Raw genomic sequence first — 20,040 nt, forward strand, 5'->3', positions numbered from 1 at the left:
GCTTCCTGCACTATCCAAAATTGGTTTTGAAACTGGTATCGTGAAAGAGTTTCTCAACTTTGATATGCCTAGCGAACACCAGACATTGACGGGTGAAATTGTTGTTCATTCCTATAATGCAACGGTGGAGGCTGTCTATCAAAATTTGTGTGTCATTCACGATGGTCAGATTTGCGTTGTTAAGGTTAGGCTTACAAATCTGATGGTAATGTAATTTGTGCCAAAATTTTGCTGCAGTCAGGCTAAAACTTTTACAATTTAATGTGTGGGACTTTTGTATTCGCAATATTGAGCAATTTATATCTGGCAATACCTTGCTACCTCAGGTGATACACTGACCGTACTTAATCACATCATGCCTCAAAGTATATTGTTTTATGAGTGCACTATATATATATAAAATAAAAAAGGAAACTCAATGTTATCCTTTCCAGGTTGACAGGCTTCGGTTTTTGTCCTGCGAATATAAGCATACTGTTGAGAATGATTCATCCTACTTGCAATCTAGTACATCAAAAAGATATTCTGATGCGTAAGTATTCTTCATATTTCCTAGAGTATAAATTAGCTCAATCTATTTTATGATGGCCATTGAGCCATCTTGGTCTTCTATGTTAGTTATCAATAATTTTTATATATACATATATAATTGGATGTGAATTTAGGTACACAACCCAAATAAAGCAGAAATTTGGTTTGTGCACCGAGCTTTTTAATTGTGTTACAATTGAATTGCTTTCTTTTATCTGTTTGTATAATTTCATGTGAGATAGTGTTACTTTCCAAGTCAACATAATGTATGAATAACTAGTAACATTCACCATCCAAAAACTCCTGATCACTTTTAATATGATCTTCCCAGCTGGTTCATATAAGTTGTGTCTTAACGTTTATGAATCATAGTACAGGGATGGATTATATATGATGTGTCCTAACCTTTATGAACTGCAGTATAGGAATGAATAATTTTTTCTTTACGATCTGAACTTTTTCGAATCTTGTATTTCAATCTCTGTAATTACAGCCAACAGGATTGTGTATATTACTCGGGCTCTTCATCTTACCTTCAAGTACCCGTGTTGGACACTCGACAATTGGACATGTACACTCGGTTTTGGACACTTATTTTATAATAAAAACATGTATATTTTTCAAAATATGTGGAGTCCGATACTTGACACGTATCCATGTCGAACACTTCTTGCTGAGTCCGAGTAAATGCATTGATTCCTGCAGATATTTTTTACAGGAGGGTCCCAAGTTAAATTATAATTGTACATAAGTTTTTCTATTTTTAACTCGTACAATTATCATCTTCAACTGATGTTTGGTATGAAAATGTTAACATTCACTATTAAATTAGTAATAACATAGAGATATGATGTGCCTATTGACCACCTTAACTTTAGTTGAAAACCTGAAGTACTCAACCTAAACAAAGAAACACCTCAAGATATATAAATCGTTTATTTCTGCCGGGCTTGGAAACTCTCCCCAGCTCCCGCCTCCCTCCCCCCCCCCAAAGGAAAAAAGAAGATCCACCTTTGAGCAAAGAACACAGTATCATTATGTCACCTAAAATAAGATGGATTACATCCTTAGCTCCATTCTATGGTTGATATGTAGTCAATAAGATCGTGCTATAAATGTTATCTCCAATTTTTTCACAAAGTGGCTGGACTTGCCAATTAGTGTAATAATGTGGCCTTTGTATAAGCGAACAGACATATCTTTTCTCCTAAAAGCCCTACAACTATAATCCAAAAATATTCTAAAGATATGGCCAACATCAATCAATTATTAAAATATATTTGAATTAAATAATGTATCATATTTCTAACAAGTGTGTTTTATGGATGTTGGTTTATAGGAAACGGAACCCATCATCATGAGAGCAGCACCTTCACCGTGGCAAGATCAAAATTTTGTTAAATCATAATTATCCGTACAATCTCTGACTACTTTGTGCAACCAAATGTTCTTTTCTGTAATTTTTGGTTTCACCCAGAAGTACAAAGCTCTATTCTTTCATGCTAACTAAAGTCTATCACAGGTGTCATGTATTTAAATACAGGAAGAAGGCAATGCAAATTGAATGGACGCTGTTGAAAGAAATGGCACATGGGAACTAACTGAATTGCGAAAGCGACGTAAAGCTATTGATCTCAAGTGGATTTATAAATTGAAACGAGATGTTGTTGGGAACATCATAAAACACAAGGCTAGAATTGTAGCCAAAGGATACGTACAAAAGAAAGGGGTGGATTTCGATGAGGTATTCGCCCCTGTTACTCGCATTGAAACGATCAGGCTACTATTAGCACTTGCAGCAAAAGAAAATTGGGAGGTACACCACCTCGATGTAAAGACTGCATTCTTGAATGGGGAAATCAACGAGGAAGTGTTCGTTAAGCAGCCTGGGGGGTATGTTAAACGTGGAAGAGAGCACCTTGTTTATAAGCTCTTGAAGGCTCTATACGGACTACGACAAGCCCCAAGAGCCTAGTACTCAAAATTAAACAAGTGTCTGGAAGGATTAGGTTTTGTCAGATGTGCCTATGAACAAACTGTGTATACAAGGCACGTGGGAAAAGAAGTGCTAATCGTAGGCGTTTATGTCGATGATTTGCTGGTAACCGGCTCAAGCACTGCCCAAATTAAAGAATTCAAGGAACATATGGCTAAAAGCTTTGATATGAGCGATATGGGAAAACTCACATATTACCTGGGCATTGAAGTGGAGCAAGGTAATGGGTACATTCAACTGAAGCAAACTGGATACGCAAAGAAGATTCTTAACAAGGCAGGAATGCTGTACTATAACTCAACTAAAGTGCCAATACATCCCAAGGAGATTCTCAACAAAGATGAAGAAGGCATGCCAGTCGACTCTACTAATTTTAAAAGCATGATAGGCGGGCTGAGATATCTAGTTCAGACACGTCCTGATCTACCCTATTCAGCAGGCATTGTTAGCAGATTTATGGAGAGGCCCACACTGATGCATCAAAACGCAGTGAAACGTATCTTACGTTATGTCAAGGGAACGATGGATTTGGGTTTAGTCTACACAAAAGATGAGAAAAATAATGTGGTGATTGGGTACTCTGATAGTGACCTTGCAGGAAATGTGGAGGACAGGAAAAGTACGGGGGCATGATTTTCTACCTCACCAAAAGTCTGATAACATAGAATTCACAGAAACAAATGTGCGTTGCCCTTTCCTCGTGCGAAGGAGAATTCACGGCGGCAACAGCAGCCTCTTATCAAGCAGTGTGGTTAAGGAAGCTGCTGTCTCAGATTACAGGATTATATATACAACCTGTGACATTGTTTATAGATAATAAGTCAGCCATCGACTTAGCAAAAAACCCTGTTTTTCATGGTAGAAGTAAGCATATCGACATCCGGTTTCATTTCATAAGAGAATGCATTGAAAATGGGGACATAATCGTGAAGCACATATGCTCAGACGAGCAGAGGGCAGACTCGTTAACTAAGGCACTAAACGCTGTCAGATTTGAACGAATGAGAGACTTAGGGGTCATTTGTTAAGCCCTGTACCATACACTTGTCCAGATTGTTTGATAAATTTTTATGTTAGCTTGATGAGCCAAGAATTTAGCTGGATGACTCATTCAAAAAAATATAGCTGGATGGTTCATATAACCTAAGATATAGTAAGTTTTATCAGGTGATATCAAGCCACTAGATCATAATACAAAAATATAATATATTTATTTATACTACATACGTGATTTTCTTAAAAAAAGTATAAAATTAAAATTTCATGCCATATATTAATTTTATTTAACATTTATACTTATATTTTTAGTTTAAAATATGTTTATATTCAAATAATAATGTGGATTTTAATATGAATACATTTGTCTAAAATTTGTTTAATAATTTTAAAATTAAACTTACAATTATATATTTTTCATGTTTACGACTGAAAATATTGTTTACTCTTTAAATCTTTAAGAGGATTATATTTATTCAAAATATATGTATGCTTTTATTATTAAATTTTTAAAATACGTGTAAATTGTTATTTGATTATTAAGATTAAAATACAAATTAATTTTTACATATACGTAAGGATATGATCAACAAATATTATCGTTCAGAAATTTTGATATTTATTTACCAAACAGGATTAACAGTCCAGCATTCAGATTATCAATCGTTCAGAATTTTAATCGTACAGAAAAAATGATTCACATTTAACAAATGACCCCTTACTTGGAGTAAGAAGGTTTGTTAAGACAAGTTTAGATTAAGGGGGAGTTTGTTGGGTCGTTTAATCTAAACTTGGGAAGCTGGTTTATTTATTTCTTAGTTGCTATCTTAATTAAACTGTCGTGCAAAGTTTGTTTGGATCGTGTTGACGTGGTCTAAAGAACTGGAAAGGGCGTTGCTGAATAAACGTTAGTCTTTGAGATGATGTAGGACTTCAGTTGTTTAGTTGCTATTTTGTAGGACATTTACTTGATTTGTTTTAGTTTAAGTATTGTAGTTCATTATCAAATAAAAAAAGCTGTTCAACGCTATCTTTATCAAAATACACATACAGACACTTAAGTTGCATATCTTTGTGCCAATATCCTATAGTGAAAACCTCCTTACTAGTTACTAGCTTATCATGTATATTTTTCTAGGCATTTAATACAAACAACCAAAAAACCCTCGTATATATTTGCTAATTATCTTATAAATAAACCCTCTCTGCTCTTATTGTATATAGTTATTATATTGTTAATTATTTTTATGTAGGAGAATGGTTTCTTGGTTTTGGTTTTGTTGGTAATTTATGTTCCTAGGTATGGAATGATGTATAAGCTAAAACTCTTTTATAGAATTTTTTCGGTAGGTAACTGTAAAAATCTAACTCAAAATATAAGGTTTAGCTTGTTCTTTCAAGCTTGATAGGAGAATTCCCTTTTTAATATTGAGAGTAGGATACTAACATTATTAAGGTATCTGGTATTTACTTGGAGAAAGCTTCTGAGCAGTTTAAAATGTTTTGTAATCATATACAAGTTTTGGAGTACCAAATCAATATTGCTAATTTGAAAGTCCAGGCTGGAAGATTAATTTGTATGTGTTTTCTTTTCAGCACATCAAGCTCCCTGTGTTCTGGATGCCAGAATTTCATGGGAAAAGGTTTAAATAATGGACCCCAGAATTTTGTTCCAGGAAATTGTGCGAAGCGGTTGATCCAGTATCACCAGTTGCATCTTAATGCTAATGTAAAACTTCAAGTTTTTTGAGTTGGTCTTCATCAGCATAGGGCACATTTACTCATTGTATTCATGATTTTATTTATTACAGGCTAGCATAGAGTCCCAGAGGGAACTTGTTTCAGATTTTTTTGCACCCAGTGCCAAAAGGAGATGGTGCTTCTCACAATGCAAGAATCGCCCTAAACAGGCTGCTCTTTTTGCTCCGGTTGGTGCTATTATATTTTACCTGTATATTGATTAAAGCAAAAATGATAAAAGAAATTAAGAATTGTTATACATAACATTCAAAGTTGACTGGACAACATTTTAGATTATTTGATAAATTTTGGTGCAAGTATATTTTGCAATATTCTTCTTGTGTGACTAGTTCATCTTAAAAAGGCACTCTCCGGCATATATATTTATTGACTAGTTATTCTTAAAAAAGCCTCTGGAAAATCTATATTGTTAATTAATATTTTATCATGATTGTTGGAAGTGGAGTTCAAATGTTTACAATCCTGACCTCTTAAAATAGCTGGAATACGGCATGTAATCAGTCTCACTACAGTTCAAACCACGCGATTCTGGGTTGTTTATGTCTTGTGTATTAAAACATTGTTTTTACTTCATTAACAGTGGGCGTGGCAGTGTCAACTGTAAGCAGAAGCCATGTTGGGGTTACGGTATGTCATCTTATTTATTTCTCTGCTGATCTTTTGTCTTTTGTCCTGTGTTTCGAATTTCTATTCTTTGAGATGTTAAATTGGAAGATTCTACATATATTTTGTTATATTATTCTATGATATAATTAATGTATCTAGAAGTTTATAACATATTATTAGATGCTATCAGTTTTATGAATAGTCTATTTTCCCTTTGTATTTCAATTCTTCTTTACAAATTACTATAAACCTTAGCTCATTTTTTTCCCAACTATGTAATTTTTTTTTCGTGTACTTTTAGAAGTTACAGCTGAAACGCTTCATGCACTATCCAAAATTGGTTTTGAAACTGGTATCGTGGAAGAGTTTCTCAACTTTGATATGCCTAGCGAACACCAGACATTGACGGGTGAAATTGTTGTTCATTCCTATAATGCAACGGTGGAGGCTGTCTATCAAAATTTGTGTGTCGTTCACGATGGTCAGATTTGCGTTGTTAAGGTTAGGCTTACAAATCTGATGGTAATGTAATTTGTGCCAAAATTTTACAATTTAATGTGTGGGACTTTTGTATTCGCAATATTGAGCAATTTATATCTGGCAATACCTTGCTACCTCAGGTGATACACTGACCGTACTTAATCACATCATGCCTCAAAGTATATTGTTTTATGAGTGCACTATATATATATAAAATAAAAAAGGAAACTCAATGTTATCCTTTCCAGGTTGACAGGCTTCGGTTTTTGTCCTGCGAATATAAGCATACTGTTGAGAATGATTCATCCTACTTGCAATCTAGTACATCAAAAAGATATTCTGATGCGTAAGTATTCTTCATATTTCCTACAGTATAAATTAGCTCAATCTATTTTATGATGGCCATTGAGCCATCTTGGTCTTCTATGTTAGTTATCAATAATTTTTATATATACATATATAATTGGATGTAAATTTAGGTACACAACCCAAATAAAGCAGAAATTTGGTTTGTGCACCGAGCTTTTTAATTGTGTTACAATTGAATTGCTTTATTTTATCTGTTTGTATAATTTCATGTGAGATAGTGTTACTTTTCAAGTCAACATAATGTATGAATCACTAGTAACATTCACCATCCAAAAACTCCTGATCACTTTTAATATGATCTTCCCAGCTGGTTCATATAAGTTGTGTCTTAACGTTTATGAATCATAGTACAGGGATGGATTATATATGATGTGTCCTAACCTTTATGAACTGCAGTATAGGAATGAATAATTTTTTCTTTACGATCTGAACTTTTTCGAATCTTGTATTTCAATCTCTGTAATTACAGCCAACAGGATTGTGTATATTACTCGGGCTCTTCATCTTACCTTCAAGTACCCGTGTTGGACACTCGACAATTGGACATGTACACTCGGTTTTGGACACTTATTTTATAATAAAAACATGTATATTTTTCAAAATATGTGGAGTCCGATACTTGACACGTATCCATGTCGAACACTTCTTGCTGAGTCCGAGTAAATGCATTGATTCCTGCAGATATTTTTTACAGGAGGGTCCCAAGTTAAATTATAATTGTACATAAGTTTTTCTATTCTTAACTCGTACAATTATCATCTTCAACTGATGTTTGGTATGAAAATGTTAACATTCACTATTAAATTAGTAATAACATAGAGATATGATGTGCCTATTGACCACCTTAACTTTAGTTGAAAACCTGAAGTACTCAACCTAAACAAAGAAACACCTCAAGATATATAAATCGTTTATTTCTGCCGGGCTTGGAAACTCTCCCCAGCTCCCGCCTCCCTCCCCCCCCCAAAGGAAAAAAGAAGATCCACCTTTGAGCAAAGAACACAGTATCATTATGTCACCTAAAATAAGATGGATTACATCCTTAGCTCCATTCTATGGTTGATATGTAGTCAATAAGATCGTGCTATAAATGTTATCTCCAATTTTTTCACAAAGTGGCTGGACTTGCCAATTAGTGTAATAATGTGGCCTTTGTATAAGCGAACAGACATATCTTTTCTCCTAAAAGCCCTACAACTATAATCCAAAAATATTCTAAAGATATGGCCAACATCAATCAATTATTAAAATATATTTGAATTAAATAATGTATCATAATTCTAACAAGTGTGTTTTATGGATGTTGGTTTGTAGGAAAGGAAACCCATCATCATGAGAGCAGCACCTTCACCGTGGCAAGATCAAAATTTTGTTAAATCATAATTATCCGTACAATCTCTGACTACTTTGTGCAACCAAATGTTCTTTTCTGTAATTTTTGGTTTCACCCAGAAGTACAAAGCTCTATTCTTTCATGCTAACTAAAGTCTATCACAGGTGTCATGTATTTAAATACAGGAAGAGTTGATGACATCCATTTGCATGTATAGAAGAATTTCACACCAAACACTTTATCTGCTGTCAAATTTTCAGGTTAGCAGAAGAAGCTTACAATTTTCAAAGCGTCTTGAACTTGCCCTTGATGTAGGGTTTACAAGAAGATAGGTGCAATGTACGGAGGTATTTTGATTTTAGGGATAATTAAGTTTTTACAAGAATTCTCTTCTTTTTGCAGCTTATTTGTACAAATAGTCTTTATATTTATTTTCTCAAAACCCTCAATTATTTATCTGATCAAATCTCGGCTCTTTATCTAAATTTATAAATGCATCAAATGAACAGACTGCAAAACTTGTGATGCTTTGAAGTACTATGTTCAGTTTACTTTTAAATATATAATCTATTCTAGTTTATTTGCAACACTTCACTTTTGAAATCATATTAATATTTCTGTAGCACTTTGCATTAAAAAAGTTTTATACGTTATAACTTGTGTGTTTATAACATGAGGGGTACCTAATTGTTATTATGGTATTATCAAATAAATACAAAAACTACCTCCGTCGGCTAAAGATGAAACTAATAACAACCGACAAGGTCTTCTTAGTATGCTAAAATTGTTGCAAACATGTTGATGGTGAATTGGAGAAATGTATTTACATAATTGTTAATCCTTGTTATCTTTCTCCATTGTATAGATGTCAGAAGTGGTCAACTTAAGGTGGGACTTATTCATCACAATTATGCAGCAGGGATGAATTCAAGAAGTAAGTTTAATTTATTATTTATTTTTCTTTGTCTTTTGTTACCTTGCTTTTGAGCTTTCTTCTTCAGGTTTTGTTTTAAGCCTTCAAATTCTATTTATAATGAAAAACTGGACATATTTATCACAGAACCAAACTAATTCCTTAATCTGATTCAGTAGCTAGACGATAATTGTTGCAAGTCCGTTGTTCTATATTTGTGCCTATTGAGTATTGACATAGTTGACTGGGATACACATGTGTATGGATCTATATAGATGGACTTATCCTTAGAGGTTTATTAGTTAAGGTTTTAATAATATTCAAAATAATCAAGGCAGGTTGTTTATCATAGCCATTCCTTAGGAATTAGTATATTATATTAAGTGAAGAAACTAAGCATTCATCTACGAAGGTCTGTCCTGCTTGCAAATTTTTTCTGAAGCTATTTGTGTAAGACACACACATGGTCACATGCTCACAACCAACATTTACCATAATGTGTAACTACTTGAAACAAATGACGTATGAATAATATTTTAATCAGTGATATGTATATGAAAGATGTGTCAAGTTTTCACAAATAGAGCTAAAATTGTTGATTTAATTTTTTTAATTAAAATGATGTAGGACAACTCTAGTTATGATGGATATATAAACTAAAAATAATAACGATGATAGAATTTAGGCGGATGAACAACTAGCATAACAGCCGTTATCCCAAGGGTTTCCCAACAACAAAATGCAGAAGAGACCCAATTTAGGATTCAAAGATATTCGAGTAAGTTTGGAAAAAGATTTCTAATGTATTTTGGAGTTCTAGCTCGAATTCTCTATACTTGAGGCATGTTGGTTTGTTGTGTACTTCCTAGCAACCCTAATGACTTTTGTATTAATTTCAATAGGTGCTCTGAACTTGCATTTGAATCATAATAATAAGAATAATATATTACTTAAGTAATGAATAGGAAAATAAATAATAATCAAATTATCAGAGGGTTATTTCAAATAAAAATTTATAAATATTGGGGAAATGTTATGATCTGTAGCTATACTGGTAGGCGCAAAAGAAAAGAGAAGTAAAAAGGAGAAGGCATCTCGTTACTTCACCCTGTTTTTGGTCAATGACTTTTACATCTGTTCCTGTGTTTCCGCTAGTCCGGCCATACTTGGTAGTTCGAGCAGTGAAGATGGGGAGGCCTAATATGCACACATAGTGAAGTAGCTCACTGGTGCAATATGGAAGATAACCGTAAATTTAGCACCAAATGGGGACATAACTTGTACATGTTCTTCATCTCGGACATCATACATCAGCAATTTGACTTGGTGTTTATGTTGAAGAACATCAAAGTATTTTTTTCAATAGTTTTTTCCCCTGTTCCCCTATTTCTATGTGAAAGCATCTTCTGTTCAGCTGGAGGTTCAATATTAAGACGATATATGTTTTTTGTGGTTACAGTGTGGTTTGTATTTTTGCACCAAATAGCTTGCCTGTTATTTAAATTTTTTTTTTTTTTACATCATGCTGCTACTAATCATGACCTAGCTAAGCATAATATTTCAAAATACTACTAGCACCAAAAGTGATATAAATGCAGCCGAAGGTTCTGAGTTCACTTATAATATGTTCTGTGGCTGTGTTCTGCTGTGCTGCACATTTTGGTATGCATATTGAAGCCTGTTCTTTGCTTATATGCATTTTGACGCTTGTTCTTTGGTTTGTGGTTTACTACCAATTTCTTTGGTTGTACTTTTCCACACATATATTCACTAGCTAAGGGGATATTTGTAGGTGGTGCCAATAGAATGATGACATTTTTTTTTGTCCCATCATGGCATTTCTGGCGTGTTTGTTATTCCGAATTGGAACTCAGAAAGCAGCTCAAAAAATAAAGAAGGGGATGGAAACACTTAAATAAGTCAGCGAAGGGAATATTTCAAAATCATTCATGTTTTCATTATTTAAAGTAAATATGTGTTCTCACAAAATTCGTCCATTTCGAAAAGAACTGGTAATTTATGGAAAAATTTTACCACGCAAAAGCTAAAAAATGGTTGGGCATTCATATTTCATTAGTATGTTGTGTTTTTTTAAATTCTCGGCTGTACTCCTAGATTCAGGAGTTCAGTTCTCTCGTGGCTACGAACGTGTGAAAAAAGGCTAGACAGAGATGTGCTAGAAGAAGCCACAAGTACTCCTTACTCTTCCTTGTAAGCATTACCACACATTGTTTACAGAGTGGGATTCTGATGTTTCTCCAGACATGGTGGTACTGAATTCCCAAATCTCAGTAAAGCATTTTGGATTTGGTGGCGCCTTTCATTCTTTAGAGGATCGGAATCTAATGCAGTTGAGTCCAGGTGATGGTTGTGGTGATTTTCTAATTCTAGTTCAGTGTGTAATATTACTGTGTAGTTTATTTGATATCAATCTGGAACCTACAATAGAAGTTAAAGACAGATTAGTAGATATGTTGAAGTTTTACTGTTTAAAATATCTCTGAGCCGACACATCATTTCTTTGGAAGCAGGACAACTTTGAAGAAGGGTTGATTTTCTTTTGATTATGTGTACTTTGTATGTTTATAATCAATATAATATGTATCATCTGCAGGTGCAAGAGGGAGCATTAGGTGAGATTATTCATTCTGAACAATGTAATCAAGTTATTGCTGGGATTAAGCTGTAGCTTGACGAAGTCCAAGGCAGTGGGTAGATAACAGATATGGATTCGTAACTCTTCCTTAGTGGCTAACTCTCCCCTTGCTAGGTCCTGGATCGCCCTCTCCTATGAGCTTTTCTAATCCCGTTGATCTCGAGATGAGATGGCCGAGTCCGGTTCACCTTGTAGACTGCTCAGCCTAAGGCTAAAGGATAAAATGTGCTATAAAAGAAGAAAGTCAATTACCCGGTGAACCATATGGCCCCCAAAAGAACGCCGGTAATCGCTATCTATCAGAAGAACCTAGGTGCCCTACCTATTTATTGCAAAGTAGCTGTCAGAGTCTTGTATGCTCTAAGTAGCTTATGTATACTCCTAGCTCCCTTTCGGCTACAGAATAAGAGTTGGGTGGTTGGTGTGTCACTGGGTCGGTGGGGAAACCCCTAGAAGGGGGGACGAGCAGCCGAATCCACATCAGAAACTTAGCAAATACAAGTATTGGACACTTCTAGTTGCTGGATTCACAATTTTAAAAACCAAATGCAGAGGATTGTTTTTTACTTTTTTATTTTTGAACAAGGCAAATGAAAACATGTATTTTATTGATTAATAATTAGTATTACATTTAATCTTATAGTCAAAATTAACAATAATATCCAACATAACCACTTCCTTTTTTTTTCTTTATTGTTTGCTTCTCATTTTTTGAACAATAAGCTTTTTCATTTGTCTTATTTTTGTCAAATATTCGGATTCTATTAAAGAAAAATTAGGTATCAAATTATTTTACACACATCCTGGACCAGGGACTGGATCGAATAAACCTAGTAAAAACAATTTGGATACTGCGACAACCAGGTAATACACAGAATGCGCTACTCTTCTGTCTTCCATGTCTGCTCAACCCATGATCATGAACCTCTATATATATAATGTTATATCAGGGTGACAGGGCCTAAAAGGTTTTGAAGAGATGGATGATAACAATGAGGAAATCATGGGAGGAGGCTTATCACTTGTGGCACCCAACAATATTTCCAAAAAACAATCTCACACAACTCAAATAATATAACTTTAGTATAAATAGACAATAATAACTTGTTGACTCCATTATATAATAAAATTAAACAAAACTTGAAGAAGATTATATAATTATGTGTTATCCTAATAAAGTAAATAATGTAAATGTTGGGTTTTCAGAACCTTTTATATTGCTTCCAAATAGGTTCCTAGCCCTTCTAAGTAGATATCTAGCTCTGCTACATGTACTCACCAAAAAATCTATCTATACTATACTATTATAGGTAATTTGGTAGTTGGTTGGTTGTTTGGTACAGTTATTTGGTACCCTAAATAACACCCTAAATAACAACCGTCAGATTTAAAGACATATAGATGAGAACCGTTGGATATAATAATAAAAAATATTATATTAATATTTAAACTGCTCTCATAGGTTGAGGGTTCGAATTCCGTTAACAACATATTAAATTTAAACTTTATATCTTTATTTTTAATAGTTTCTACAGGTTAAAGGTTTGAGTCCCGTAAATAACATATTATATATTATATTATTTATTTTTAGTCATGTCTCAAATTATCATAAAACATAAATTATTATAACGTATTATGTTCTTAAATTTATTTTTCAATTATTGAAAATTTATATTAATATATCAATAATTTTAAGATAAAACATATTATTAAAAATTACTCGAGTGTTAAAAGCAATCCGTGTATCGCTCAGGTTAGAGACTAGTATATATATATGGGCTACTCTAATAGAAACCAATTTTGGAATAAAAACTAGATTTCAAGTAATATTTTATTTTAAATTATTTTGAAATATATCACATATGGTATGCAAATCGATCGTTGAGAGGTGGAGAAAAATACAGTGAAGTCGGATTTTAAAACAAATTACCGTTTGACGTTAAAAATCAAATAAAAATCGGAGAACAAATGCTGAGATTGTGTGTGGGAGGGTACATATTAGTTCGGTGTGGTGCTTTTAGGGGGCTATTAAGGCACATTGATCTAATGGCTTAGATTAGTTTCTAGTTTCTATTTTAACTTTAGTTTCTATTTGATCATTTTCCTATTATATATATGTGTGTGCTTACACTTATAAAATAACCCATGAACTCCCTAAAATGACACGACCAAGTTTCTTGGAGTGAATATCACACGTGCGTGTGATAACCTCACACAGAACATATAATATAATTTCTATATCAATAATTATAATCTCTTGGATCCTATATATAATAATATTAGCACTTCCTTATCAAATAAAACAATTTTTTTCTTATATCGTAATCAGCTAATATTCTAATAAAATAGATAATTTGTCTTAGAAACTTCTAAATATTAGGCTTGCAGAGTCTTTTATTTTGGTTCCAAATCGGCTCAAGAATTTTAGAAATATGTCAAGTACTAGTAGGAGTATATGAGTCTTTTGTTTTGCTTCCAAAAGTTTCTTTGAGACTTTACACATATGTCTAGTACTAGTAGGAGTATATTTATTACATATTTTGACGAATAAATGTGTCTACACTTACAAAATGAGGGGCATCTTGATGGAAAAGCTATAGACTCCCCAAAATGATACGACCAAGTTTCATGAGGAAAATATCATATATGACCATGTTAGTAATCTTTCGAACTAAAAAATGCAACCAAGGAGAAATTTATCAAAAAATCATTTTTTGAGCAATATCATTGACTTTATTAGCACAGGACATATGAAATACCGGAAGCTTAACTTGTTTATTACATAACCCCAAGGCTATGTGACACTCTAGATTAACTTTTGCTTTTAATTTGTTTTCAATTATCCATAGTGGATGTTGGGGTTAAAATGTATACATATTTTCTACCACTATGTGTCTCTTTGAAAGAATATTTTGGTTGAGGAACATGACAATTAAATATTATGTCTAATAATAATATTGTGAGTACTTGATTGTTGGCGTTGAACATGGTACAAAAAATACTTCATTCCTTGAACATGGTACAAACTGTGTATACAAGGCACGTGGGAAAAGAAGTGCTAATCGTAGGCGTTTATGTCGATGATTTGCTGGTAACCGGCTCAAGCACTGTCCAAATTAAAGAATTCAAGGAACAGATGGCTAAAAGCTTTGATATGAGCGATATGGGAAAACTCACATATTACCTGGGCATTGAAGTGGAGCAAGGTAATGGGTACATTCAACTGAAGCAAACTGGATACGCAAAGAAGATTCTTAACAAGGCAGGAATGCTGTACTATAACTCAACTAAAGTGCCAATACATCCCAAGGAGATTCTCAACAAAGATGAAGAAGGCATGTCAGTCGACTCTACTAATTTTAAAAGCATGATAGGCGGGCTGAGATATCTAGTTCAGACACGTCCTGATCTACCCTATTCAGCAGACATTGTTAGCAGATTTATGGAGAGGCCCACACTGATGCATCAAAACGAAATGAAACGTATCTTACGTTATATCAAGGGAACGATGGATTTGGGTTTAGTCTACACAAAAGATGAGAAAAACAATATGGTGATTGGGTACTCTGATAGTGACCTTGCAGGAAATGTGGAGGACAGGAAAAGTAAGGGGGGCATGATTTTCTACCTCACCAAAAGTCTGATAACATGGAATTCACAGAAACAAATGTGCGTTGCCCTTTCCTCGTGCGAAGGAGAATTCACGGCGGCAACAGCAACCTCTTGTCAAGCAGTGTGGTTAAGGAAGTTGCTGTCTCAGATTACAGGATTATATATACAACCTGTGACATTGTTTATAGATAATAAGTTAGCCATCGACTTAGCAAAAAACCCTGTTTTTCATGGTAGAAGTAAGCATATCGACATCCGGTTTCATTTCATAAGAGAATGCATTGAAAATGGGGACATAATCGTGAAGCACATATGCTCAGACGAGCAGAGGGCAGACTCGTTAACTAAGGCACTAAACGCTGTCAGATTTGAACGAATGAGAGACTTAGGGGTCATTTGTTAACCCCTGTACCATACCAAAAGTACTGGACGAGACTTGAATCACCTGTCCAGATTGTTTGATAAATTTTTATGTTAGCTTGATGAGCCAAGAATTTAGGTGGATGACTCATTCAAAAAAATATAGCTGGATGGTTCATATAACCTATGATATAGTAAGTTTTATCAGGTGATATCAAGCCACTAGATCATAATACAAAAATATAATATATTTATATATACTACATACCTGATTTTCTTAAAAAAAGTATAAAATTAAAATTTCATGCCATATATTAATTTTATTTAACATTTATACTTATATTTTTAGTTTAAAATATGTTTATATTCAAATAATAATGTGGATTTTAATATGAATACATTTGTCTAAAATTTGTTTAATAATTTTAAAATTAAACTTACAATTATATATTTTTCATGTTTACGACTGAAAATATTGTTTACTCTTTAAATCTTTAAGAGGATTATATTTATTCAAAATATATGTATGCTTTTATTATTAAATTTTTAAAATACGTGTAAATTGTTATTTGATTATTAAGATTAAAATACAAATTAATTTTTACATATACGTAAGGATATGATCAACAAATATTATCGTTCAGAAATTTTGATATTTATTTACCAAACAGGATTAACAGTCCAGCATTCAGATTATCAATCGTTCAGAATTTTAATCGTACAGAAAAAATGATTCACATTTAACAAATGACCCCTTACTTGGAGTAAGAAGGTTTGTTAAGACAAGTTTAGATTAAGGGGGAGTTTGTTGGGTCGTTTAATCTAAACTTGGGAAGCTGGTTTATTTATTTCTTAGTTGCTATCTTAATTAAACTGTCGTGCAAAGTTAGTTTGGATCGTGTTGACGTGGTCTAAATAACTGGAAAGGGCGTTGCTGAATAAACGTTAGTCTTTGAGATGATGTAGGACTTCAGTTGTTTAGTTGCTATTTTGTAGGACATTTACTTGCATTGTTTTAGTTTAAGTATTGTAGTTCATTATCAAATAAAAAAAGCTGTTCAACGCTATCTTTATCAAAATACACATACAGACACTTAAGTTGCATATCTTTGTGCCAATATCCTATAGTGAAAACCTCTGCTCTTATTGTATATAGTTATTATATTGTTAATTATTTTTATGTAGGAGAATGGTTTCTTGGTTTTGGTTTTGTTGGTAATTTATGTTCCTAGGTATGGAATGATGTATAAGCTAAAACTCTTTTATAGAATTTTTTCGGTAGGTAACTGTAAAAATCTAACTCAAAATATAAGGTTTAGCTTGTTCTTTCAAGCTTGATAGGAGAATTCCCTTTTTAATATTGAGAGTAGGATACTAACATTATTAAGGTATCTGGTATTTACTTGGAGAAAGCTTCTGAGCAGTTTAAAATGTTTTGTAATCATATACAAGTGTTGGAGTACCAAATCAATATTGCTAATTTGAAAGTCCAGGCTGGAAGATTAATTTGTATGTGTTTTCTTTTCAGCACATCAAGCTCCATGTGTTCTGGATGCCAGAATTTCATGGGAAAAGGTTTAAATAATGGACCCCAGAATTTTGTTCCAGGAAATTGTGCGAAGCGGTTGATCCAGTATCACCAGTTGCATCTTAATGCTAATGTAAAACTTCAAGTTTTTTGAGTTGGTCTTCATCAGCATATGGCACATTTACTCATTGTATTTATGATTTTATTTATTCATCTTTTGCTCACGTTGGTGCTATTAAATTTTACCTGTATATTGATTAAAGCAAAAATGATAAAAGAAATTAAGAATTATTATACATAACATTCGAAGTTGACTGGACAACATTTTAGATTATTTGATAAATTTTGGTGCAAGTATATTTTGCAATATTCTTCTTGTGTGACTAGTTCATCTTAAAAAGGCACTCTCTGGCATATATATTTATTGACTAGTTATTCTTAAAAAAGCCTTTGGAAAATCTATATTGTTAATTAATATTTTATCATGATTGTTGGAAGTGGAGTTCAAATGTTTACAATCCTGACCTCTTAAAATAGCTGGAATACGGCATGTAATCAGTCTCACTACAGTTCAAACCACGCGATTCTGGGTTGTTTATGTCTTGTGTATTAAAACATTGTTTTTACTTCATTAACAGTGGGCGTGGCGGTGTCAACTGTAAGCAGAAGCCAGGTTGGGGTTACCGTATGTCATCTTATTTATTTCTCTGCTGATCTTTTGTCTTTTGTCCTGTGTTTCGAATTTCTATAATCCAAAAATATTCTAAAAATATGGCCGAACATCAATCAATTATTAAAATATATTTGAATTAAATAATGTATCATAATTCTAACAAGTGTGTTTTATGGATGTTGGTTTGTAGGAAAGGGAACCCATCATCATGAGAGCAGCACCTTCACGTGGCAAGATTAAAATTTTGTTAAATCATAATTATCCGTACAATCTCTGACTACTTTGTGCAACCAAATGTTCTTTTCTGTAATTTTTGGTTTCACCCAGAAGTACAAAGCTCTATTCTTTCATGCTAACTAAAGTCTATCACAGGTGTCATGTATTTAAATACAGGAAGAGTTGATGACATCCATTTGCATGTATAGAAGAATTTCACACCAAACACTTTATCTGCTGTCAAATTTTCAGGTTAGCAGAAGAAGCTTAAAATTTTCAAAGCGCCTTGAACGTGCCCTTGATGTAGGGTTTACAAGAAGATACGTGCGATGTATGGAGGTATTATGATTTTAGGGATAATTAAGGTTTTACAAGAATTCTCTTCTTTTTGCAGCTTATTTAGCAAACATATTTCTTTTGTACAAATAGTCTTTATATTTGTTTTCTAAAAACCCTCAATTATTTATCTGATCAAATCTCGGCTCTTTATCTGAATTTATAAATGCATCAAATGAACAGACTGTAAAACTTGTGATGCTTTGAAGTACTATGTTCAGTTTACTTTTAAATATATAATCTATTCTAGTTTGTTTGCAACACTTCACTTTTGAAATCATATTAATTTTTCTGTAGCATTTTGCATTAAAAAAGTTTTATAAGTTATAACGTGTGTGTTTATAACATGAGGGGTACCTAATTGTTATTATGGTATTATCAAATAAATACAAAAACTACCTCCGTCGGCTAAAGATGAAACTAATAACAACCGGCAAGGTCTTCTTAGTATGCTAAAATTGTTGCAAACATGTTGATGGTGATAGGAGAAATGTATTTACATAATTGTTAATCCTTGTTATCTTTCTCCATTGTATAGATGTCAGAAGTGGTCAACTTAAGGTGGGACTTATTCATCACAATTATGCAGCAGGGATGAATTCAAGAAGTAAGTTTAATTTATTATTTATTTTTCTTTGTCTTTTGTTACCTTGCTTTTGAGCTTTCTTCTTCAGGTTTTGTTTTAAGCCTTCAAATTCTATTTATAATGAAAAACTTGACATATTTATAACAGAACCAAACTAATTCCTTAATATGATTCAGTAGCTAGACGATAATTGTTGCAAGTCCGTTGTTCTATATTTGTGCCTATTGAGTATTGACATAGTTGACTGGGATACACATGTATGGATCTATATAGATGGACTAATCCTTAGAGGTTTATTAGTCAAGGTTTTAATATTATTCAAAATAATCAAGGCAGGTTGTTTATCATAGCCATTCCTTAGGAATTAGTATATTATATTAAGTGAAGAAACTAAGCATTCATCTACGAAGGTCTGTCCTGCTTGCAAATTTTTTCTGAAGCTATTTGTGTAAGACACACACATGGTCACATGATCACAACCAACATTTACCATAATGTGTAACTATTTGAAACAAATGATGTATGAATAATATTTTAATCAGTGATATGTATATGAAAGATGTGTCAAGTTTTCACAAATAGAGCTAAAATTGTTGATTTAATTTTTTTAATTAAAATGATATAGGACAACTCTAGTTATGATGGATATATAAACTAAAAATGATAACGATGATAGAATTTAGGTGGATGAACAGCTAGCATAACAGCGGTTATCCCAAGGGTTTCCCAACAACAAAATGCAGAAGAGACCCAATTTAGTCAATGACTTTTACATCTGTTCCTGTGTTTCAACTAGTCCGGCCATACTTGGTAGTTCGAGCAGTGAAGATGGGGAGGCCTAATATGCACACATAGTGAAGTAGCCCACTGGTGCAATATGGAAGATAACCGTAAATTTAGCACCAAATGGGGACATAACTTGTACATGTTCTTCATCTCGGACATCATACATCTGCAATTTGACTTGGTGTTTATGTTGAAGAACATCAAAGTATTTTTTCAATAGTTTTTCCCCTGTTCCCCTATTTCTACGTGAAAGCATCTTCTGTTCAGCTGGAGGTTCAATATTAAGACGATATATGTTTTTT

The sequence above is a fragment of the Apium graveolens genome, chromosome 7, assembly GCF_009905375.1.
Source record: "Apium graveolens cultivar Ventura chromosome 7, ASM990537v1, whole genome shotgun sequence".
Classification (NCBI taxonomy): Eukaryota; Viridiplantae; Streptophyta; class Magnoliopsida; order Apiales; family Apiaceae; genus Apium; species Apium graveolens.